A 25,862-nucleotide genomic window follows, 5' to 3' on the forward strand; every position below is an offset into this window, starting at 1 on the left:
AAATTCCAGAAATAATGAGTTGTTAAGCAGGAAAGAGCCTGCTGCCAGTCGTTACAAGCATTGCAAGCATAAAGACAGGCGCCAATCTAGAAGAGGACATGAGCTGCCACAATAACATTTTCTGTAATCAGTGTGGAGTAACTTAGAAGATGAAACTGTTTCTGCACAAAAATTTGTACATCTCGGAGATTATAATAAGCTTTCTATTAGACACTTGCATTTAAACATCTAAAACCTAGTAAGTGTTCTGACATTCTACAAGAAAGAGTTTTGAATATTTCCTTTCAGTACCCTCCAACCTAGAATTTTTGCAATTTATTTCAATAGGCATTAATTATGTGACTGGTAGAGGTGTGTCAATTTGCAGCCAAATGACACCATAGAACTTATCAGTAGACTCCATTTTATATCCTGATGCCTAATCAATGATTAGTAATGTTTAGAGAGCATGAAGCTGAGCAAAGTCAAGATAGAACAAATGAAATTTTGTTTACATTAACAAGTGTTGGAACACAGCAAAAGAAGATTTCAAAAATCTTGTGAAAGGATTTGACGAGTCTCATGAAAGCAGGCTCTTAGAACAGAGAACAAATAATCTGTGCCAGGTGGACCATGAATTCAGACCTGTCCTTACACCTTGATTTGTATTCGCTGTGATATAATCTCTAGAACATGCCAGACAGTTGTATTTAGTTTATCCTAAAGGAATTCGGGTAAAGGGCTCTTTTGTTATTATTTAGTATATGCTTGATTATCTTTAATTCACATGTTTCTCTGAACTCAAATTACCAACCTTAGATCACTACCTTCTTTGTTGCATTCATGTATAAAATTACAGTACAAACAAACTAAAGCTGTCTGCAGCATTAGACTGTAGTCTGCTGCATTTATTTGAGTTCCAGTCACTACTAGTCCCCTCCTACCTTAACAGGAGACAATTCACAAGTAACACCCAAAGAGGGACCCTCAGACACTAAGGGAAAGGAATATATAAACTCCTGAAGAAAGAGGTAAGCACAAATAATGAGGAAAAATCAGATAAGCCTGTCCCTTCTGTTGAATTTATACATAATTATTTTAAAACAGAACAGAGCTCAGGTCTCTAAGGGATAACTCTTAGAGTGTAAAATACTATGTATGAATAAAATCAACGGTTTCCCCCATGAAGGGACATTAGACTTAGGTGTTTCTGAGAAGGTGAAACAGAATGTTTCAAGAGCTCATTAACAAGGTGCAAAAATTCCAATACAATTTTGTGCCACTGAGCACTGGTGAGTGGTTATCACAGTAATGCAAAGAGAAAATGAGAGCAAGAGAGCTGAGGAAGAGATAACATCTTTCTTACAGGAGGGTGAATTAGATGATGAAAGAGTGAAACAAATAAATTCTGCAGAAGTGAAGGTTTTTCCAGTATGCTCACACCAATAAATAAATAAATAAATAAATAAATAAAATAATTAAACTGATGCTTCAGCCACACACCTATAACTCCTCCTCTTCTATAGCCTTTAGGCTTATAGATTCCTCTCTCAGATAATGCACATTGGGAAGATTCTAATTGGAATTTTGAACAAGAATTCCCTGTACCTCCCAGAAAAATAATCTCCTGTAAAGATGAGGATGATATATATATCATATATATATATATATATGATATATATATATATATCTCATGGAATCAGGTTCTAAAAACTTTGAATAAGACAGATAATTACAGTGCTTTCTCCTGTTGAAAATCACCACATGAAATTATTAAAAGGTCTGAATGAAGGACCATGTATTGAGATTAAAAACGTCAACATTAAAAAGTATTTCAGCAAATGTACATACTGCCACTGATTCCACCCAAGTTGAAGAATAATTTTCAAATATAAAACATGGAACTAAGTTTTGAAAGCCTTAAAATGGGGTCAGAAAAGAGGAGACGGCATTTCCCTAGCATTTCCCTAATTGTATGTTCTCTTTGTCTGCTCATATTTCAAGCTTTAAAGCCATTGCAAATTGAAGCAGAAAAAAGTAGATAATAGAAATAATAAGATAGATGATAGATGTTGAAATAGAAAAACAGAAAGAGGTAATAATCATTGTTATATATCTGCTGCACATGTCTTATTACCTTCCTTTTACTTTTTTCTTCTCCAAGATAGGCTTTCTCAGTGTAACAGCTCCAGTTGTCCTGGAACTCATTTTTTAAACCATGCTGGCCTTGAACTCAAAGAGATTCACCTGACTCTGCCTTCCCAGTGCTGGAATTATAGGCATTTGTCACAACCACCCAGTTGTCTTAACTTCTCTTCCAACAGTGCTTACAGAGTCCTCTTTAAAAAAAAATGAATATGCAACAGTTAAGAAAAGAACAACAGGAAATTTTAAAGCTTTATTTAAAACAGAAATTGTGACTCTATAAACTCTAAATCAGATAATAAAATTATAATGTCTAAAAGTCAATATATAAGAATTGATTACAGAAATTAAATAATTAACTTCAAATATACATATTTTGAAATAAATAAGAAATGTAAATCAGGACCTCCTGCTTGTAACACTTACAAGAAAAACTAATAAAGATGAGATAAAAAGGATAGAAGAGTATTTCCTTTCAGTATTTCTCAAGTTTATCCAAAGACATAGTATCCTTAAGTAGAAATATATAGATATAGATATAGATGATATAGATATAGATATAGATGATATAGATATAGATATAGATAGATAGATACTTCATTGACATATAAAACATTAAAAGATTGAATACAGTCAAAACAAGAAAAAAATCTCTTATAGAATGCATTCCACTTACATTAAATGAATTTGACAAGGACTTGCAACTGAATTCTAGCTAATGCTATGATTGGTAGGCTTTAAGGCAGATCATTCAATAGCAGTGCAGCAAAAAAAAATAAATAAAACCCAAAATATCAGACAAAAATTATTACTGTTACTGCAAATCTAATCAGGTGATGCCTTGTTGAAATTCAGGTCACTCAAGGTCACCTTGGCTGTCAGTTTGTTGTGCCAGGTGAATCAGAGCATGATGACAGCCATTGCATGTCTGAGCATTATTTCCTGTCTATATTTGTTCAGTTGTGGTGAATCCCAGTCAGGACTCTCTCACAACTGTAGTTGTCTAGTCTTGTAGTTGTCTCCATTTGTAAGCTTTGTTACAACTCTGGCTGCTAGCTCCCTCATGACTCTTGCTCTCTTCTAGTTGATCTATTTGATGTGCTGTTTAAGCCCCACAAAAATCTTTTGTCTCTGAACTTTCTCTGTTCTCCCTTTGCCCTTGTCCCTCCCATTGGTCATTTGATTGAACTTTACAGAGATTCAGATATCTTTGGGGGTATGAATAACATTGCTTTATGTCCTGTTTTACTAAAAGGTTGACTTTGGAGTTGAGTTATAGCCCATCCTCTTCTGACCCATGCATGCTTGATTAAAAAGTTTTCTCAAGTCTTATTCTTGTTTAAACGGACATTTAAATCTACCACAGAAAGAAAGAGAACAAAACAGATCAGCCTAGAAAAATATACTATGTGCTTTAAAACAATCAAAAGGTAGTCTATTCCCCAAAATCATTTTATGCCCTATCCCTTTTCTTGGTGTTAATTCTCTAAGACTTTTGCAAAAATATAAACTTTCTTACCTCAGAATTGGTAAGTTTATGGTATATGCTTAAAAATTTGTAAAATATATAACAAAATGGTAACTTCTTAGTTCTGTTAGACACTCTGCTTAAAATTATATCTTCTTTTTCAGCTAAAAGGGCAACAACAGCATCTTCGGAAACTTAACTAAAATCAACTAATAGCTTAAATGATTACCTAAGAAAAAAATAGATTCTCTAACCCTAAGAAAGACATATATAGATCCACTTGAAAAGTAGAAACAGACAAGATTACCTGACAAAATTGGGAGCACGGAGTGGGGGAGATCGGAGAGTGGAAGGAGACGATGAGGGGAGAAGATGAGGGGGTGGAGAACTTTAGGGAATGGAATAGTCGAGATGGAGGAAGGACAGAGATGAGAGCAACAAAGATATATCTTGATTGAGGGAGCCATTAAAGGTTTGCAAGAAACCTGGTTCTAGTGAAATTCCCAAAAATCCACAAAGATGAAACCAGCTAATACCCTAAGAATAGAGGGGAGGGGGCCTGATCTTGGCTTGCCCTGAAGTCAGGCTGATGAATATCTTAAATATTACCATAGATCCTTCATCCAGCAACTGATGGAACCATAGGCAGAGACCCACATTGGAGCACTGAACTGAGCTCCCAAAGTCCATTTGAAGAGTGGGAGAAATGAGAGTGTGAGCAAGGAGTCAAGACCACAATGGGTTCACCCACTGAAACAGTGTACTTGAACAAATGGGAGCTCGCCAACTCCAGCCAGACTGGAACAAGCATAGGACCAAACTAGTCCCTCTGAATGTGGTTTCCAGTTGCATGGCTGGGGTAGAGTGAGGGGCCACTGGCAATGGCACCAAGATTTATACCTACTGCATATACTAGCTTTTGGGAACCTATTCTCTTTGGATGGATACCTTGCTCAGCCTAAATATAGTAGGAAGGGCCTTGGACCTTCCACAAAACAATATGCCTTACTCTCTCTGAATTGGGTGGTGTGGGGTAGGAGGGTATGTGGAAGGAATGGGAGGAGGGAAGGGAGTAGGAACTTAGATTGGTATGTATAATAAAAAGATAGTTTGTTTTCTGTTTTTTAAATCAATAAAGAAGAAACACTTATATTCATTTTCAAAATGAGCAAATATTGATTATATTGCAAACTTTAACCTTCTTATCAAACATATTTGTAGACAGATGCAAATAAATTTATATTTCCTGGGTATTCTAATGGAAAATATATTTTCAAATATTAAAAAACCCCTACTTATCTGTCCAAAAAGTCAAATTGATAGCTATTATTATGGTCTTGTCAGATTTTTGTTCAAGATTTTATGAATGATTATATGCTTCAAATAAGATATTTTAGCTACAGAAAATCATAAAATGAATTTTTTTGCAAAATTGTATCAATATTCTGAGTAGCTAATTTGACATGCCTAATATTTTATATACATAAATCGTTTTTAAAACACATTCATAGAAGGAATACTATAAGTTTAATAATACATTTTTAGATTTAAATGCTGCTAATTTGACATTTAATCTTTGTAAATAATTATTAAACTTTATAACATTTGATTTATTTGAATAACCCTTGATTTCACAGATTGTTTGCTTCTCTGAGCTAAATTTTAATATTTTTTTTTAGCTAAGCAGAGTTTAAAATATAATTTGTGAGAGTCTATTTTAGAGGCCAATCTGCAATCTGTTCTAATTGTCTTTTAAAGCTAATGGAAGGACCTAGAAAGCATGGTATAATCAAATACCACCATAACTCTTAAAGTAATTACACTCTGATAATGAAGTATAAAATATGAAACAAATTAATCTAGTTGAGTATGTACAGTAAGTTTTCTGCTTAAACTTATCAATAACATGCACAACATAAAACCTATGGAATCCCATTAATAGAAGAAATACTAATTATGCAAACAATATAAAAATCCAAAAGACAGCTGAGTGGTGGTGCATGCCTTTGATACGAGCACTCAGGAGACAAAGGCAGGCAGATCTCTGTGAGTTTGAGGCCAGCCTTGCTACAAGAGCTAGTTCTAGGACAGACTCCAAAACTACAGAGAAACCCTTTCTGGAAAAAAAAAATAATCAAAAGAAAACTTAAACTAAAATACTGGACATACCTATATAAATATTTTTATTTGACTTTTAGCTATTTCTTTCAAGAATCTTCAGGAACATAGCATATGAATAGAAAGTATTTAAATACATTTATCTCAACCTCTTACTTATTATTAATAGATCCATGAGCTCTGTATAAGTATCTACCATTTATTGAATATCAGTTGAAATCATATGTATATCTAGCATCTATTGAAATATATGCCAAACATCTCCTGGGAATGAGATGGCGTGTTGAGACTCCATATCCCCCATTACAAAACCAATCTAGAGGATCAATGCTAGCATCATCAAAATTCCAATACAATTTTTTATGGACCTTAAAAGGACATTTCTCAACTTCATATGGAAAAACAAAACACCTAGAATGGTTAAAACAATACTCAACAACAAAAGAACTGTTGGAGGTCCTCCTATTCTTTATTTCATGTTGTACTCCACAACTAAAGAAATAAAAACCACATGGTATTGGCATCAAAAGAGACTATTTGATCAATGAAATTGAATTGAACACCCAGACATAAAATGACACACAAATGGAAACCTGGCTGGTTTTTCATAAAGAAAACATAAATATATACTGGGAAAAAGATAAAATCTTCAAAAAAGGGTCTAGTCAAACTAGATGGTTGCTTTTAGAAGAATATAAATAAATATATATTTATCATCCTGCAAGAAACTCAAGTCAAAGTTGAACAACGGACTCAAAACCAGATACATTGAATCTGATAAAAAAGAAAGTGGTAATAGTCTTGGATACATCAACACAGACAAATTCCTGAACAGAACATAGATATTGCCAGCATTAAGATCAGCAATTAATGTTTGGGGCTGCATAAAAGTGAAAAGCGTCTGTAAGACATAGGACACACACACACACACACACACACACAGATACATGCACACACGCGCACGCGCAAACACACACACACACAAACTACAAACAAGCAACCTAGAGAATGGGAAACATTTTTATTAATTCTGTATCTGACAGATGTAGTAGATGTAGGTGGAATATTTTATTCTGACTGCCAGTTTTTAAATAACTACACAGAGATGTAGTAATTATAAATAATTGACTGATAGCTTAGGTGTGTTACTAGCTAGCTTCTAAATCTTTCCATTTTTTAATTTATTTTTTAAGCAATCTTTTCTCATAAGTCTTACTTCTTAAATTAACCCATATTTTTTATATATGTTGTACCACATGGCTTGGTATCTTTCCACAGTACAGTATGTTCATCTTGCTTCTCCTGAATATCTCCCCCTCCCTCATTCCCAAGCTCTCTCCTTGTCAGTACATTTTGTCTAACTTCTTCCTGACTAGCTATTGACTGTTTAATTCTTTATTAAACCAATAAGAGCAGTCTTCACTGTGTACAAAACTACTATTTCACAATAGAAAGAAGACTAACATACAAAATGCATAACAAATTAAAGAAACTAGATGTCAAAAATCCAAATAATAAAATAAAAAATGGGTTACAGACCTAAATACAGAATTCTCAAAAGAGAAAACGCATGGCTAAGAAGCACATAAAGAAAGGTTCCACATCCTTAGTTGTCAGAGAAATATAAATAAAATCTACGTTGAGTTTCCAGCTTAAAATTCTTAGAATGACTAAGATCAATAACACGAGTGTAAGGATATAGAACAAAAGATATACAAATAAGGATGTAGAACCAGGAAACATTACTCCTTTGCTCCTGGGAGTACATACTTTTATAGCCACAAAAGAAATCATCAAGTTGGTTCTTCAGAAAATTGATAGTTGGTCTACCTCAAGAAGAATGTGAACAATAAACTGGCTACAGTAGTTCTGACCTACAATTTGTCTTGCCTGAAAAATATGCTAGGACAATGGTAGTATAGCACTTGTGGGAGTAGCCAATCAATGTCTGATTTAGCCGAGGGTCTACTCCTTGAGAAAGAACCAATACCTGACACTGTGAGGGTGACCAAGAGCCAGAAAATAGATAGTCCTGAAACCAAATTCTAATGGTTTGTTAACAAAAATAATGTATCAATAAAACCACTCTTAATGATTTTCTGCTATACCCATAGACTGGTACCTTATCCACTGAGAGAAGCTTCCTCAGACAGCAGATGAGAACAGATGCAGAGACCCAAGCCAGACATTATGTGGAGAAAGAGTGTAAATAGGTGCTCTTCATTAATTTTCTCTTATCAGGGCTCAGAGAACCCAGAAGATGTTCTAGGAATCAGGTGGGAGGTCATACGTCAGAAATCCACAGATATGATAGTTTTGCTTCATATTATTATATTTTATTTTGTCATATTTGGTTGTTATTAATGTAGAAACTTATTCTTTTTTTTAATAAGAGACAGAAAGAGAATGGATTTGAAGGGACGGGGAAGAGGGAGAAGGACAAGGAGAAGAAGACATGTGAGGAAACTACAAATAGGATACATTGTAACAGGAAAAATCAATTTTCTAAAAAGGGCTAAGTGTGCAAAATTAAAAAAAGAAGCTGCCATAGGAAACCATACTTCGTGCAATTAGAAATAATGACAAAACACATATTGGAGTATTCCTCAACATTTAACAAGGGTAATTCTGCTAATAATTTTAATGAACTTGGAAGACATTATGGTAATGGAAACAAGGAGAGACAAAGAAAAATAATCAAGGTCTCAAAAATAAAAAAAAAATAACAATATGTTCTTAGATTATCCTTCCTCACTGATGATAATGCTGTGAAGATTTTACCTAACAGGAAATTTTAATCTACAGTTGGAATGATAAATCAGCTGTTAAGAGTGTTTAATATTCTTACAGGGACTCTATATTAATTTTCTAGTACCCATATTAGTGTTTCCTAACTCTCCCTAACTCCAGGTCTAGTTTGTATATCTTCTTCTTCTGTGTACCATGCTAATCTGCACTCAAGAGCATTAACCCTCACAGAGACACATTCACATATATAGTCCAAAGTATAACATATCAAACTCACACACACACACACACACACACACACACATACATTCTCTCTCTCTCTCTCTCTCTCTCTCTCTCTCTCTCTCTCTCACACACACACACACACACACACACACACACACACACACATAGAGAAAGAGAGAGAGAGAGAGAGAGAGAGAGAGAGAGAGAGAGAGAGAGGTTTTTGCAATTACACATAGTTCTCCATTAGAACTTAGTGTTAAAAACTGTACTGCTGAAGGCACCCCCTACTGATCACTGAATACTGAGAAATTGAATTGGTATGGACCAGGATGCTGTGTTACTGCAAACAAGATTTCATAGCACCAAAAAGTATATAGGCATCTGGAAGAAAAATAGTCATCAACATTTTTATTTAGGTCTAACGCTTTTTTGACTCAATATGCAAGTATGGCAACATGGGTCCAATAAACTCCTGAATGCTTTGAGAGTAATCAATCACTTTCTAATTGGATTATGTTCTATTCCACAAGAAGAGCTGCTTTATAGTACTGTGAATGTGGCCAAGAACCTGTAATTTGGGAGTTCACAGACTTCAGGTGTAGACTTACTATTATTTGGCAAAATAGTAATAGCAAAAAAATAATCCAACTACTTTCTCAATTTATATCTATGTTCATAGATCTGTACATCATTCACTTCTCATTTATGTGAATTATTTCTGCAATGGATGATGCTTAACACAAAAACTAATAACTGGTTAACATATAGAGGAAGTATCAACTAAGTATTTATAAATTTGACTGATATAGTAGCTACCAACCACCCTAAGGTTAAGAGATGATACCAGGAGAAAGAAGAAGAAATACTGTATGGGATAAAGGCGATAGATGACTATAGTGAAATGTGTCATCTATGATATGATCTGACTGTTTGTCTGCTTTTCTCATGTCTTTAGAAGACAAAACAAGTCAACACTCTAACACTGTAGTGGTGGGAGCAGTGGGCTGCCGCCCGGCTCCCAGCTAGCTTTACCTGAAATAATTACATGGAAACTGTATTTTTTTAAACACTGCCTGGCCCATTCTCTGTAGCCTCTTATTGGCTAACTCTTACATATTGATTCAACCCATATCTAATAATCTGTAAACCACCACAAGGCTATGGCTTACTGGCATGAGTCTAGCCGGCAACATCTCGGGAAGGGGAATCATGGCGTCTGCCTCACTGCCTTCTTTCTCCCAGCATTCTGTTCTGTTTACTCCACCTACCTAATTTTCTGTCCTATCAAAGGGCCAAGGCAGTTTCTTTATTAACCAATGAAAGTAACACATAGACAGATGACCCTCCTCAATCATAGCACAGAGAGGTGTGAGGTTTCATGTCCCTACCCATAACAGATGACTTATTCAACGACAACCTAATGTCTTTTTAAGGAAAGATAGTTTCCTTTCAGCTTGAGACTCCTGTCATTAGGTGAATAATACTACAGAGAATAGATGCATATACATGAGAATGTGGGTTGCACAAGTCCAAAAGTTTTATATATATATATATATATATATATATGTTTTATATATATATATATATATATATATATGTGTGTGTGTGTGTGTGTAGAAAAAAAGAAGCCTCAGTGTTGAAAAGACGGATCATTGGTAAAGAACTTATAATATTCTTACTAAGGAGCTGTGTTTGACTCTAAAACCCCATACTTTTGGTTTCTATGTGTCCAGTGCTTATAATTCTAACTCTAGGTGACCCTACAATGTTTTCTGCTTCAGTGTTCACTGCCCTTATGAACATACCGACATTAAGACAGCCATACATAATTACCATATAAAAATCTTACAAACAGACATGGAGGGGAAGTGAAAATGGATCTCCAAGGAGTTATTGTAATTAATTACAAGTGAGCATGATCAAAACATTACATGAAATTCTCTAAGAAGTAATAGATATTAAATTATATATTTTGTCTTTCAAGTTCTTTTAAACATCAATAACTTTAGAGGTACCTGATGTTAGTATTACTGTATTGGTTAAAATATATTGTACTACTCAGTAATGAGGGAAACTAGGGTTAGTGTCAGGTGTCCAAATGTTCACCATGTGAAGAATGCAAGATGGTTTACTTCTCAGTAAAGTAATTTTATTTTGGTCACAAAAATTAACTTGTACTTAATGAAAATGTCCTTATAGTAAAAACAAAAATATAAACTTTTTGGTGACATAGAGCATGAAATAGGAGCAAGTAACCCTCAGTGTTGTGAATATTTCAGCAAAATAAGGAGTATCATAAAGGAGAGAGAGAGACACAAAGGAAGAGGAACAAATTGGCGAAGACTTTCATAATGAGTTGTCCTTTCAGGCAGCAGAATTCCAATTACTTTCTTCATGGCATTAACAGTATACCACAATTTAATCTTCCCCATTTCTAGTGAAAATTCTTTTTTCTACCAATAAATATTGTTATATAACCATACCTAAGAAAAACTGAAAATAAAGTTCAGCCTCCTATACAAATATGCTGTATATTAGTATATTTTATATTCTTATATATTATACTCTATCACCAATTGTGATGGCTTTATGTTCTCCTGATTTTCTTCCTACTGCTATGATAAAACGCACTGACATAAACAACTTGCGAAGGCAAGAGTTTATTGGCATAAAACTTCTAATCCATTATCAATGAAAGCCAATGCTGGAACTCAAGCAGAAACTGGGATTGCAGGAACGATTGAGGGTTGCTGAGTTTTGTGTCACAACCTCTAGCTTTCTCAGATACTTCTATAAAACCAAAGCCCATGTTCCTAGCTATTACAATCCCCACCATGGACTTGACCTTTTTATATCCACTGACAATTTTTAAAAACGCCTTACAGTCGTTCTTACATAGCAATTAGATGGAGACAGTCTTTCACATAAGGTTCTCTTTCTTGGTGACTTTAGTTTGTCCAACTTAACAAAAACTAACCAGAATATTTGCTTTAATAGTCTTTATAATTCTTACACATTTGTATGTGAATAGACAAGCAATGCTGACAAGCTGCAATTCTTAACATTTTTCTAAAATTGTATATTTTTTAACAATTTAAATCTTGTATGCTCATTTGCGCTTGTAAGGTACCTCTATTTATTTATTAATTGGAATTATACAATTAAAGGAATTTATTATAAAATCCATATATTTCCATATTAAATTATCTAAATAATATTCATTTTATGCAAAAGTAATTTTAAATAAATGTAAGTAAAGCACTTTCGTGTTGAAATAGTTGTTTTGTATCTTCATATGTGTGTGTGTGTGTGTGTGTGTGTTTGCATGTATGCACATAGCAATATTTTATAGTTTTAACAGGAAGTTGCTTTTGAATTATCTCTCCTAACATGTTATCATTGTTATTAAATTCCTCTGCCTTCTTCATTATAATTGTTATAGCCTTCATTATTTCATTCCATTAGTCTTTCTTGGATGTCAATAGATTCAATGTAAGTGTGAACTTTTCAAGCCTGACCTTCTTGATTTATTTCTGGAGGCAATGAAGAGATCTTCCAACCTGCATCCTTCTAAAATATAAAATGATTGAATTGAAAGTGCATTGATGGAAAAACAGTTAACCTTTTGCTTCGGAAAGGGCTGCTGTGTCACATGAGAGCAGCCTGCTCGACTGTTTCTGTGAATTAACTAAGGAAGTACCAAAGCACTGATTTCCTTCACCATTTCAAACTAAAATAAAGAACACATTAATACTAGTCTAACACTTAACAGTTCAAATGTCGCTTGAATTTAACTAACAAATGTTAATAAATGAAAACTATGTATTGAAAATACCCTTGATCAAAAATGTGCTTTAATATTTACATTTGTATTACTTGCTAGGGACAAGGAATTGTGAGCACAGGGGTTTTTCTGCACTGTCAAGAAAGAAACCATGAAAATAACCATTTTAACTGTCATCCTCCAATTCAGTACATTTAAATAAATTCTAGTAGAATGTCATCTCAAATCTATAATAAAATTGCACAAATACAGTTAATAATTCTACCCACAATGCTATGTCATAGAAGTGCAACTATTTGATTCTTATTAGGTAATCCGTTTTTAATTCTGGCAATGTTCGAGATATTTCTATATCAGCTCTCTATACATTAAATAATTAAGTCATTATGAGAAAAAGCCCTGTAAAATATGTAATAAAAATTAGTTATGTCTAGAATTTTTTTTCATTAAGAAATCTTTCCTTAGTTAACTTCTTACTGCTAAAACTTATTTTAAACGCGCTTACCTCATCTCTTCTTATCCTATCACTCTTTTCCTGATGGCAGTTCCTGCTTTGTCTAAATTTTAAAGATTGGTTTTCTTTTGAATAATTGAAATTTATTTTCATCAAAATTAAAATGAATTATAAAGATTATCCGGTAGGAATATCTACTCAAATTGTGAAAAATATTTTCAGTAGATCTTCACCAGGTCAAGCACTATTACATAAAACTCAGGGTCAGAAAATGTGATTTAACCTGAAGATCTGAAAAGCTAAACAGCCAACCACTGATTCTTACCTCAACCTCAGTCTGAAATGGCAATCCTGCTTCCTGAAATCTAAGAAGGAGACTGTGTCTTAGAGCTGTCTTCCCCCATTTTATATTCCTCTCTAGTACTGGTATTAAAGGCTTGTACCACTAGGATTAAAGGCATGCACCACCTGATTTCTATGGCAACCACTGTATCTACTGGGATTAAACATGTGTGTCAACATGGCTATAGAGATGAAAGGTGTGTGTTACCATAGCCTGGTCTGTAAAGCTGAACGGGGGCACTGTTTTAGTCTCAGATCTTCAAGCAGTCTTAATTTATTAAAATACAATTGAAATACCACCACCACTAGGTCTTTCTGAACTATGGTATGTGATTTTAAGAAATAAAACCTAATGCATGTATGCTGAACATAGCACTTAGGGCTGGAGAGATGGATCTGTAAGTAAAGTATTTGCTGTATAAGTGTGAGGACCTGGGGTCAGAGCTCTAGGATCCAATCAAAAGTATTGGATGAAAAGGCAGGTTTTTGTAATCCTGGTGTTGGAGGTGGGAATATGAGGCAGAGAAATCCCAGCACTTGCTAGCCAGCCAGTCTGAGTGGATGTGTGATTTTTCAATTCTGAAAATTTGTATCAGAAATATATGTGGAGAGCAACGGGGAAAATACTTGACATAGAAATCTTGTCTACACACACACACACACACACACACACATCACACACACTGACACACACACAAGCACACATACGTAATCAAAGAAACACTTGGGTCCACAAGATTTAGGAGAAGGCAATGGTTTCAAGTGAATTTTATACAGTGCAAATATAGGAATTCACAAAACCTTCACTCATGAAAATGTCACCTATCAGCCCATTATCCTTTTACTTCCTGATTCTGAGACCCCCCTCCCATGAACACCTTTGGTTTTTGCTTGTTTGTTTGTTTGCTTTGCTTTTCAATACAGTTTTTTTTTTTTCTGTGCTACAGCCCTAGCTGTCCTGGAACTAACTCTTGTGATGGCCATAAACTCACAAAGATCCACTTGATTCTGCCTCTAGAATGCTAGGATTAAAACATGTGCTACCACTGCCCAGTTTCCCAAAAACACTTTTGGTAAACTCTTTTCTTCTGTATATCCGCTCTTTCACCTGAACAATCAACCCATATCACCCAGAATGCCCAAATATATTCAAATTATCCAAGCTGGTTCATCAATGATTGATAATTTAATGATGAACAATATTAACTTAAGCAATTCCCTAAGCTACTGGCCAAATTGTTTTTGAGTACCTTTTGTATTCAAATATTTTATATCTAATTTGCGAATAGCTTTCAGCATGAAACTTCTTATAAATTTTTCAAAAGATTCTTATCTTACTGTGTAAGATAATATAATACTTCAATTAACGTCCTTGATCATTGCATTTTTATTATTTTGTGGATTTTACAAAGTCTCACTATGTTGCTCAGTTCAAGATTATCTTGCCCATGTTATGTAATATAGTCCGGCCTGCAATGAGAATGGCCATACTATGTCAGTATTCCAGATTTCTGAGATGACAGATATATGCCAGGATGCCAAATTAGACTGTTGCAATATTGTTTTGATTAAGTTTTCTACCATTCAAATAGAGAGTAGAAACAAACCACATCTGGGTTATTTTTGTTTTCTTCACATATTATAATAATTGTACTTGACTGGGCGTTTGTGGTGCATGCTTTTATTCCCAATACTGGGAGACAGAGGCAAATAAATCTCTGTGAGTATAAGTCCAGTCTGGTCTACAGAGTGATTTCCAGGGTAGCCTGAACTATTTCACAGAGAAACCCTGTCTCAGAAAAGCAAACAAACAAATAAATAATTGTACTTTGATAATGAAATACCTTGAAGATGTCAAGAATGTATCCTAGTACATGTTTTCCTACCTTGTTTATTTGTTCATTTGTCAATATAGTCATGTTTGAACTCAAAAAAATGCCCGTATGCCTATTTTGCTTCTTAATGCAAGAATAAAAACGTGTACCAGTTTTTTTTTGTTTTATATGTACAATAGAATGAAAGTAAAATTGTAAACTTTTTCTTTGTATACACCATTGTTCATGTGATGGTTTGTATGACACATTACCCCATACCAAGTTCTGAAATTTTTATTTACAATATAATATAAGTGCCCCAAGCTTCTGGAATTTGAGAGTACTTGGTAAAAATTAACTGACAATGATACTGTTAGGTAAATTAGAAATATTTTTCTCATGAGAATTCAATAATCCTAAAATGATTTATAATCTATGCAGGCAACTTAAAAATATGCAACTTAAATATTTCTCAGCATTGTAGAATTCTTTCCTGAAAGAAAACAATGAAGACTCAAAAGCTAGTAACATATGGACTCACAATAAGTAAATGGACGGAAAAAATACGAGAGGAATTTGGAACTTGCATATGGGAGCTGTATGGCATATTAAAACAACTGCTTTGATTTCTCATCGTGATGCCATTATTGAAGCAAATGACATTCTTATTAATGACATAGGCTCCCATTATCTGATTAAATGCTTGACTTTACTGGCCTGTTACTTTACCTTGGAGAATATTTTCTACCTGACTAACACAATTCTCACCACGTTGAAGGAAGGTCAATGCTAATCAGCACACTTTCACAAGGTCATAGAAAATGCTAGCCAATCTCGAATCTTTTTTCTTTCTTTTGTAGAAACATGTATTTCTCTTGTTTTTAGTTCTTATAGAAACAAATGACAAAAATCACATTTAAACTGAATACGGGGAAGTAAAATTTATGTGTGCTTATTTTACTTTAAATGTGGATTAGATAAGATGGACCGATAGGGCATTCAAAATGCCCTTTCGTCACCTCTCAGTGGATCTGACTCATCAGCAATTTATAGCAACTCATAGGGATTTAGAAGTAGCTACAGTCATAGTCACCAGTCAAACTATTATAATTCAAACTGACTAAGATGCCCCCAGAGAACACATTTTACAGGAAAGCTAAAATTTATTGAAAAACAATGTGAGTTAGATTTTTTTCATTCATTGTATTTTCATTCCTAAGGAAATGTGGCAATAAAGCTTGGAAAGCTAGCATTCTGCTTGATGGTTTTGCTGTGCAAGTTAAAGGTTCAATTTTATCAAGACTTCAAGCTCAGAATTATGCTCTTTTTCTGTTTACATCAATAAAATATATTTAATGTTTTATAGCATTTCCTGGTAATGAATATACATGTGCCCTTCCTTGTCCTTGTGGAAGGTTTTACAAATATCTGAGTGTAAAACATTATCTTAAAATATTATTCATGTCATAATTAGTTTTTGGTGGTGTGTTCAGGAATACCTGGTAAACAACAACAAAAACAACAACAAAATAATAATATGATGTAACAAAAAACTTTAAATAGCAATTAAATAGCAGCATTTATCCGTTGTGAAATAGAAGGGTGGTATTTTTATCATATTCATTGAAGGGTAAAAGGAACATATGGAGCAGGAAGCTAACCAATCACTGAACACCCTGACTCTGCACCCAGAGCCAGTAAGAGAAACATACCTCGTATTTGAGGCCAGAGCCAGGAAAGAATATCTTTATTCCTGAACTCAGAACTAGGGACAGGTGCCCTGGCTCTGAAACTAGTGTCAAAGAAACACATATTGTCCCTAGAATCAGAGCCAGTGGAAGAAATATGCCCTGATCCTGAAATTAGAGTCAAAAAGCTAAAAAAGGATCAGTGAAAGAAACACAGTTTGGTCGTGAAATTAGAGCCATCTCTGCCCCTGACCAGCTAAACTGACCAATCCCTGAGCAGGGAAAAATCTAACCAATTCCCACTTCTCCCTGGGAAGACTCTGTCCCTAAGAAGCCCTAGATAAGCCTCCCACCCCTTTAGTTAAGAGTTGTCATTATCCCCTCGCTGGTAGAGGCAGCCACCCTCCTGATTTCTTGTTCCCAAATAAATCTCCTTCTCAAAAGAGTCTTGGGTGATTACATTAATTCGCTAGTGCAGAAGAACCTGGCTGGGATGTCCCTTAGGTGGCTGAGCTGAGAAACCATGCTGAGATGCTCCCTAGGGGGCCTCAGCAAGGTTGAGCAGAACATAATAACCTTGCTAGGATGCTCCTTAAGGGAGCTGAGCAAGGCCAGTGGAGGAAAAGTAAAAACTTATCAAAGGAGCCAGAAGAGATTGCTACATTTCTGCAGGGGCTTCCCTTTAGCAGAGTGTTAGAAGAAACATCGTAAGCCAGAGAAGAAGCAAATAGCTCGGCTAGGATGCTCCCATGAGGAAATAGAGTAGAACTCAGCTATAGCTATAGTAGAACTCAGCTATAGTTCCAGGAGAAGAGAAGGATTCCTATATCCTGCAAGGAGACCATCCTCCACCACACCTGAGCTTCAGGTAGCCTGACTTCTTGATAGTCAGGACACCTTGACCCCAGGGCTGAGGTTTCACGTTGCAGCTCCAGCCTCCAGAGCTGTCCTATTGCATCTCTAGGTAGCCTGGCTTCAGGATAGTAAGGACACCTTTCCCCCAAGTCTGAGCTGTTCTATTGCAGATCCAGCCTCTAGAGCTGTCTTAGGGCGGGCCTACCCCCACCAGAACTGTCCTATTGTGACTCAACGCCCACCCACAGCTGTCATATTGCAACTCTACCCCTCCAGGACTGTACTATTTTGGCTGTAAGTCTATCCTGATTTCCTGATAAGTCAGGATATCCCAACACCACTACTGTACCACATTCCCCTACATTCATCAATAGTACCTTTTCTAGAAAGTTAAAAATGCAGAAAAGGGAGAAGATGTCTATGGGTCCCCAGTAGTCCACAGCTCAAAAATCCTACTGTACTCCTGATAATTAGGAATTTATATGATAGCATATGATACTTAGATGGGGTATTATCTCCCCCACTACATGATAATTCCATTTAAACTTATTTTTCATGTGTATATCTTTTAGGAAGCTTTTACAGTAATTGGTTTCCATAGTTTAAAAGGCCTTTAATATTAGTTATTTCTATACATATTCCCATTTCACATAAAACCAAAATATTACAGGCTATTGCCAGTGCAATTTTTTAATCCCCACAACTTGATAGTAAGATGCTATCACTGAAGATACTATATACATGAGTCATAGAATGTGAAAACAATCAAGCTAGTATTCAAATGAGAGAGTCATCCCTACTGTCTAACCTTAGTAATTCTGGAAATTTCTATGAATCTTACCAGAGGAAAAAAGTAAAAACATTGTACACACTATTTCATTTGCAACATCTCTCTAGAGTGTTCAATGAATCTTTTTATTTGGCCACTCCCAAACACATCTTTCAGGGAGGACAAATTCGAGTTCAAAAGTTGTATGTATGACTGCCTTGGTGTCCAATCCCTCAACAGGAAGTTTTGAGTGGTTACAGGAGATGACTCATTCAGCTCCTTATCCCTTATTGCTAGGAGTTTTACTAAGGGTCACCCTCATAGATTGCTGGGAGTTTCCATCGCACTAGCTTTGTAGCCTGTCCTGAGATGTCTCCAATTCTAGTTGTCTTTCATAGTACTATCTCCTTCCATCTGCCCCACAGCTGTATCCCTCCTGTTCCCTTCTCCACCTGCCCCAAGTCTAAACACAAACTCTATTCAATTTCCTCTTCCTGGGTAGACGCATGCATCCCCACTTGAGTTCTCCTCATTACTGAGTCTGTGGATTGTAGCATTATTATCCTTTACTTTACAGATAATATTTGCTTATAAGTGAGTACATATCATATTTGCATCTCTGGGTCTGGGTTACTTCACAGAGTATGCCTTTCTTCTAACTTTATCCACTTGCTAGTAATTTTTTTAATGTTACTATTTTTAACAGCTAAGTAATCTCCATTGTATAAATGTATTGCGATTTATTTATCCATTATCTGTTGAAGGACATCAAGGTTTTTTTTGATGTACAAACTATTAATAATATGGAAGTAGTTGAGCAAATGTCCTTGTGTTAGTATGCTACATCATGGAATTGTACAGCTGGATCGTGGGGAAAAACAATTACCATTTTTTTTTTGAGAAACCATAATATTGATTTCCAAAATGTCTGCAAAACTTTCCAGTTACATTAGAAAAGGAGGAGAATTTCACTTTCTCCACATTCTTGTCTGGTTGAAACATCACTTGCATTTTGATCTTAAGCTTTCTGATAAGTGTAAGATAAAAATCTCAGTGTCATTTGGGTTTTTATTTGTCAGTGAGACATTCTCATCTTTCTTACTCTTCATGAGTGATGACTTCAGAAAATCTTTCATCGTCACAGAATTCTCCTATTCTAGTCAGCCCATCTATACTTCCTGCCTGACTACTGGCCAATAAACATTTTATTAAACTACTACAAGTGAAAAATCTTTACAGGACACAAGATCATTGTTCCAGAGTACCCCCCCCTTTTTTTCGTTTACAAGAACTCTGAATCTAATCTCCTTTATTTAGCTTTTCTCCTGACAACTGGCAAACAACACTTTAAGCTAAGACAATCACCCATAATCCATTTTTGGGAATGTGGGCATAGTTTTATAGGATACTTTCTGCTGATTAGGGGTGCTGATAATCTTATGGGGACCTAAAGAAAATTTAGGATTATGGTCAAATCCTGACTGGAATACTCTGTGAGACTTGATCATCTCAGCCAGCAGTTCTGAGGCTGTTCTTGATGTAGAATAAGAGAAAAATCCAACAGAAGTCCTCTGAAATGTTGGATCATCTGGGCCGTCCATCCCAATTGAAAATTTTCAGGGGGTCTTCCTTGATTAAAACTAATTTTTCTTATCCTAGTATGAATACATAGCCTCTCATTTTCTGTGGAAACAAAAGCAAAACTTCTTCTCCAAAGTAACATAACTTTTGATTTAAATTATGAAGTCACGGTATTTTCAAAATATATATGTTGTATTAATTCAGCAGCATTTATAACCAAATGTCTTTAAACAGCTGTTGCTTCTTCCTTAGCCACAAAACAATTCAAAGACATCATAATAGCATACAGTATCCATATTCTTTGAGTATTTCCATCTTTACGTGGCTTTATTTTAAGCTCTATTTCTTTTATATTATTTTTAATTTTAGTTTTCAGTTTTTTTGCAACAGGGTTCCTCTGAGTATCTTTGCTTGTCCTGGAACTCACTCTGTAGACCAGGCTGTCCTTAAAATCATAGAGATACTTCTGTCTCAGTCTTCTACATGCTGGGGCTAAAGTTGTGTGTGCCATCACACCCTACTACTCACTTTCTTTCTTCTTTTCTTCTTCCTTTCTTTCTTCCTTTCTTCTTTCTTTCTTTCTTTCGTCCTTTTTTCTTCTATCTTTTTTCCTTCTTTGTTTTTTAAGAACTTTATCATTTATTTTTTCTCTCCCAAACCTACATATATTTTCAAACACACTATAAATGGTTTAGAGGTTATTTTTCATCTCAATATATATTTACGGTATATCTCTCTTTTTCTGACCACATGAGTCCTTAAATTTCTAAACTATATGGACAGAATTAAAGTCATGGCTTTGATGTCTGAATCCACCCCATTCCTTAGCTTTCTAAGAGACTAGCTTCATAGCGGAGGTACTGACCCAAGCCATGTTTATTGCTCCAACTCTAAGGAGTTTCATGGTCCCTGCCACCACCAATAAGCATGCTGTTGGCTATTCATAAATACCACTTAAGTGTTTGGTGGCAGGGCCTTCAAAAGAGATGGAAGGTTGTTGTAATTAAAGCTGATCAGGAAGCCTCTCTTAAATGAGACATGCTTTCCTCTACCAAACAGAGCCCACCAGAGAAATTGCTGCTACCAATAAAAACATGCTTTACTCTTGCATTTTTGTGTCTAGAATTACTTCCCAAGCTCTCTCAGGCTTTATGTGAATATAGTTGCTCAAGTCTACACCATTTGTTTATTGAAACTGCTTGTACATTTACCAACTACACAAACTTGAATAATAATAAACTATACAAATTACAATATTGTTTGGTTAATAGGTTAGGCATATTCCTACCTAACTCTTCCATTTTAAATTATACCATAATTTTTATCTGTACTAGCCACATGGCATGATAACTTTTATCAATGAGGCATTCTCATCTTGCCTCCTCTGTATCTGGGTGACAGCTACAAACTGGGCATTACCTTTTCCCAGAATTCTCTTATTCTGGTCACTCTGCCTATACTTCCTGTTTGGCTACTGGCCAATCAGTGTTTTATTAAACCAACAAAAGTGACAAATCTTTACAGGGTACATGTCCATTGTCCCACACTTTCTCTTTCTTTACATTCAGTGAATCTAGTTTTATGATGAGGTATTTGATACACATGGACTTGATTATAATGTAGTAGCCCCACTTTTTAAATAAAACCTACATCTAATCTCTAACAAAATCACATTTGTTAGTCATTCAAATGATTCCTTGTTACATTTCAAGGGGATAATTTAACTTAAAAATCCTTAAATATTACTAAATTTGTATGTTCATTACTTGCTTCATGTTTATTTTATCTATGTAATTTTCTCTTAAAATGCCTTTTAAAAATTTAGAAGTGTAAAGTCCTTATTTAGAGGCTAAAAATCTGTAAATGTCCATGGCCTGTAATTAATAATTCTCTTAATTAAATTTCTGGAGATGTCTATATATTAAAATTTAGTGATGTTACTCTGAAGTTGTATTAAAAATCATTAAACACCACCATGACTTACATCTATTTTGTTGTGAAATATGAAAAAGACTCTTATGACTCTCACATGGACCACTTACAATACAAGTTTGTATTTGCCCCTGATATCTACATTAATGAAATGCTGTTTTTCGACAGTTTTATTATGAGCCCAGTTTTGACCCAAATGTATTTAAATGTGTCTTCAGAAAGAAAACTGTCAGTGTAATGCTTTGAGCTTACATAATTTTATTGAAACAGCTAAATTCCATTTCATTCCACATGCCAGGAAGGATGTCTCACAGAAAGTCAGAGTGTCTAACAGAAGAGAATGGTTGAGCTGTCAGTGACAGCTACAGCAGAAGTAAATAGATTTCCTTCTCAAGATCTGGGTCTGTCAGTGCTGTCAGTTTCGGCTTTCATGATATGCTACCCATTTTCAAACCTTGACAAGTCTTTTCCTTGCCTTCTACTGACTTTATTTAATCTCATGGTGATTAATTCAGACCCCATGCAGGAGTGTGCAATAAGTTTAATAACTTCCTATTCTGGAAACAATGCTTCCCTACCTATCACAGAAATCGTGGTGATACTCCATTCCAAGGAAGCTTACATGAAGACTCCCCCAGGGTCCTACACTTCATTTCTTTCTAATGTCAACTATATTGCTTAAAATGTTGATGGAATTCATGAAGTATATGCCCTTCAGTGCTGCCAGAATGTGAATGTATTTTTGTTGTTTTAATTCAACTTTCAGCAGTTAACTTGGTTTGACGATATATATCTTTAAGTTTAAATTCTCTAGAAACTTTGGACACTTAGCCCCTAAGAAGGTACATTCTTCTGATTTCCCTTCTCTACACTCACCCTCACCTATGTAAAAAAATATATTGTTCTTTACCAAATGATTATATTGCCAAGTTTATTAATAAATTCAGCATATAATGGAATCAAAATGCTCTGTATGTACAAGAGTCCATCAAAACACCCATCCAAATGTCTGCAAACAATCAAAAGCAAAGCAAATTCAAAACACATATTGAATAAATGACTACTAAACTATATGTCTCTTGATCTCTTTTCTCATTTTGCCAAATGTTCGATTTTCAGTTTTTTCCTTTTCTCTTCAAGCACAGCCTTTTCCCCCAGAAATTTCTATCAGTTGTTGACTTAAGTTTAGCTTTATGGAGAAATAGGACTAAGTTGATGTTTCCATGCTTTTACAGAAATCAACTCACATTCATTTTTTTTTCAGCCCTATAGCCTGCCTGAATTCTGAGGAACAGGTCTAACCTATTTGTATTTCTCTCTCTTTTTTTTTACTGGCACCTATGTCTTCCAACCAAGAAAATGACACAGCTTTTGCAAGTGTTTTATTTTTCTTTTTAATTAGAACTGTGTTCCCTTTTTCTAAGACTCTGATCTGTAGCATACTTTCGAGAAAATGAAAATGAATGCCGTCAACCAAAATACTCGAAGATAATATCAAATTTCATCAAAACCATCTCTGTTCTTCTTGCTTGAACTTAATGGCATTTTCTATCTTTCTTAGAAACAAGTCTTAAGAATATTTTAATATACTTATTGTTCCCAATTTTTTTTCTTTTCTTTTATTTCAACTTACATTTACCCAATCTTCTTACTCAGCAATATTCTTAGTGATATTTATATTACGAGGCCCAATACTTAATTTTTAAATCCTGACTTTGAAAATTAACGAAATGGAAACTGAGAATTTTTTCAAAAGACTATTTTAAACTCTGTGATGGGTAATAAACCATATGTCTTATAAAAACTAGTTGAAAGTCTTTATGCTGCATTGCTGGTATTCTCAAATAATTATGATGCTCTGAATGTCAGTGAGGTATAACTTAGTTCTTGAAATTGCTTGCCTCCACTTTTTGCTTTAGTATGTGAAGATTTGTCAATTTGTATTTTTTAATGCACAATCACCATTCACATTCATGCCTTCAATGTCTGTTTAAATTTAATCTAGCCAAGACAAGGTACTATTTGTAAGTTGCCTGTCACAAAATGATATTACAAATCATTTTGTGCATTTAAAAATATAACAACAGGTTTTTTAATTCACATATCAAAAATGATGCATCTCTCTGTAGTTTTTCCAAAGCAGACCCTTAGGTACTCTAACTGCAGTACTGGGTTTTTTTTTAATTGTTTATTTACTTGCTTTATGTGAATTTGTATTTTTCTAAATGTATTTATTTATCATTTGCACAAATAGTACATGTAAAAGGCAGAAGAATGTGTCTGAAACCTGGTACTGGAGCTAAAAAGGTTGTAAATGCTTGGAATCAAATGTGGGTCCTCTGGAAAAGAAGCCAGCACTTTTAACCACCTATCCATCTGTACACACCATACCCCCTTTAAAGGCATAGCAAATACTTGGTGGTATAACAGAAGAAGTAGGAATGAAACAAGCACCCTCTGGGGTTCATAGACAAGATGTTCACACTGTCTCTGAAAGGAAATCTTGTGAAACTGAGTAAAAAAAAATTCTTGGAGGTATCACATTTATAAGAAAAAGTGAAAAATACACTTGCACTGTCCATAGTAGGACATTTGATGAGGATTCCTCTCTAGAGTAATTTTCATGAGGAAGCCTGAGAGGAAGGATGCAGACTGAAAGCATAATGCAGCAATAGGGTAACTGTGCAGTATGGATGGAGTTCTATCAGCACCTTGTAGGACAGATTTTTCAGATATTTTAAGTCCATATTTGATTATTTGTACCTTAAAATAAGCAATCTAATCACATTTGCTGCCTCCAACCCTGTGCTCAGTTACCATCATCTGTTATAGAGCTGATGGATTGCTATAAAAATGTTTTGATTGGAATAGGTTCTAGAATGAATCAAAAATAAATAATTACAAAACAGTAGATGCCACACTTTCCTTTTATTTTGCTGTGAGCACTGTCAGAATATGACGGCATCATTTCCCCCAAAAAAGTAGGTTTGTAGCAGTTTCATCACTTTAAGAATGAAAGAAATTACTTGTGCTTGGTATAACTATACAAACTAGATATGAAAATTTGAAAGTATTGAGGCAAAGTAGATTTTTTTCCTAAACAAAACATATGATGCGTGAATATATACTAAATGAAGGCCCACCAGTTTACCTATATATTCTAAATATGAAATGTCCATAATGGGGAACAGAAAATAGGCAAAATTTAATGTGATAGATGCAAATAAATAGTTTATGGTGATCATATATCCAGATCACTTCTAATAGCCTCATTTTTATCATACTACAGAGTTAAACTAGTCATTTGAACAATGGTAATAATATAGTTTGTTAAGTACAGAGTTTGAAGAATAAATGTGATGGTTTGAAACAGTTTCTGAAAGGATATAAGAAACAGAGAAATATTATTGAAATATAATACTTTCATATTTATCTGAAACAAATGGAATGTTCATAAAGTGTCTACGCCTGTTTATGAATGAATATTTTAACTCTTTCTCTGTAAAGTGTAAGGATTGCATGAGAAGTACCATGTCATGTTCAATGACAACAACATTGTCAACAGCTGTGCCTGAAATTAAACTGACATTCAGTGGAATTTGTTGAAACATAAAAATATAATAAACATAAAAGTATCTATTTATTGACACTTTTAATATATGTTGTTTAAATCTATTGAGAGCAGGCTAAGTCATTGTGAGAAACAGAATACTATTGTAAATAAGGGAGGAAAAGGAAGCGCAGGAGCCCAAATTGTCTTTCTATGTTAAATGGTTTGGTGCTAAACATAGACTGGGGAGTAGCCTTATCTACTTCACTGAGGTTGACTTTTATATGCTGACATTCTTTTGACAACAACTGTCAGAAAATATATGATTCACCTGAGACTGTAGCTTGGTGGGTAGGTGGTCCTGTCATTGGTGACATTTGATTAAATGTCTCTGCATGTTGTATTTCTGT

Source organism: Myodes glareolus, chromosome 12 (genome assembly GCF_982192425.1).
Source record: "Myodes glareolus chromosome 12, mMyoGla1.1, whole genome shotgun sequence".
NCBI classification, from domain to species: Eukaryota; Metazoa; Chordata; class Mammalia; order Rodentia; family Cricetidae; genus Myodes; species Myodes glareolus.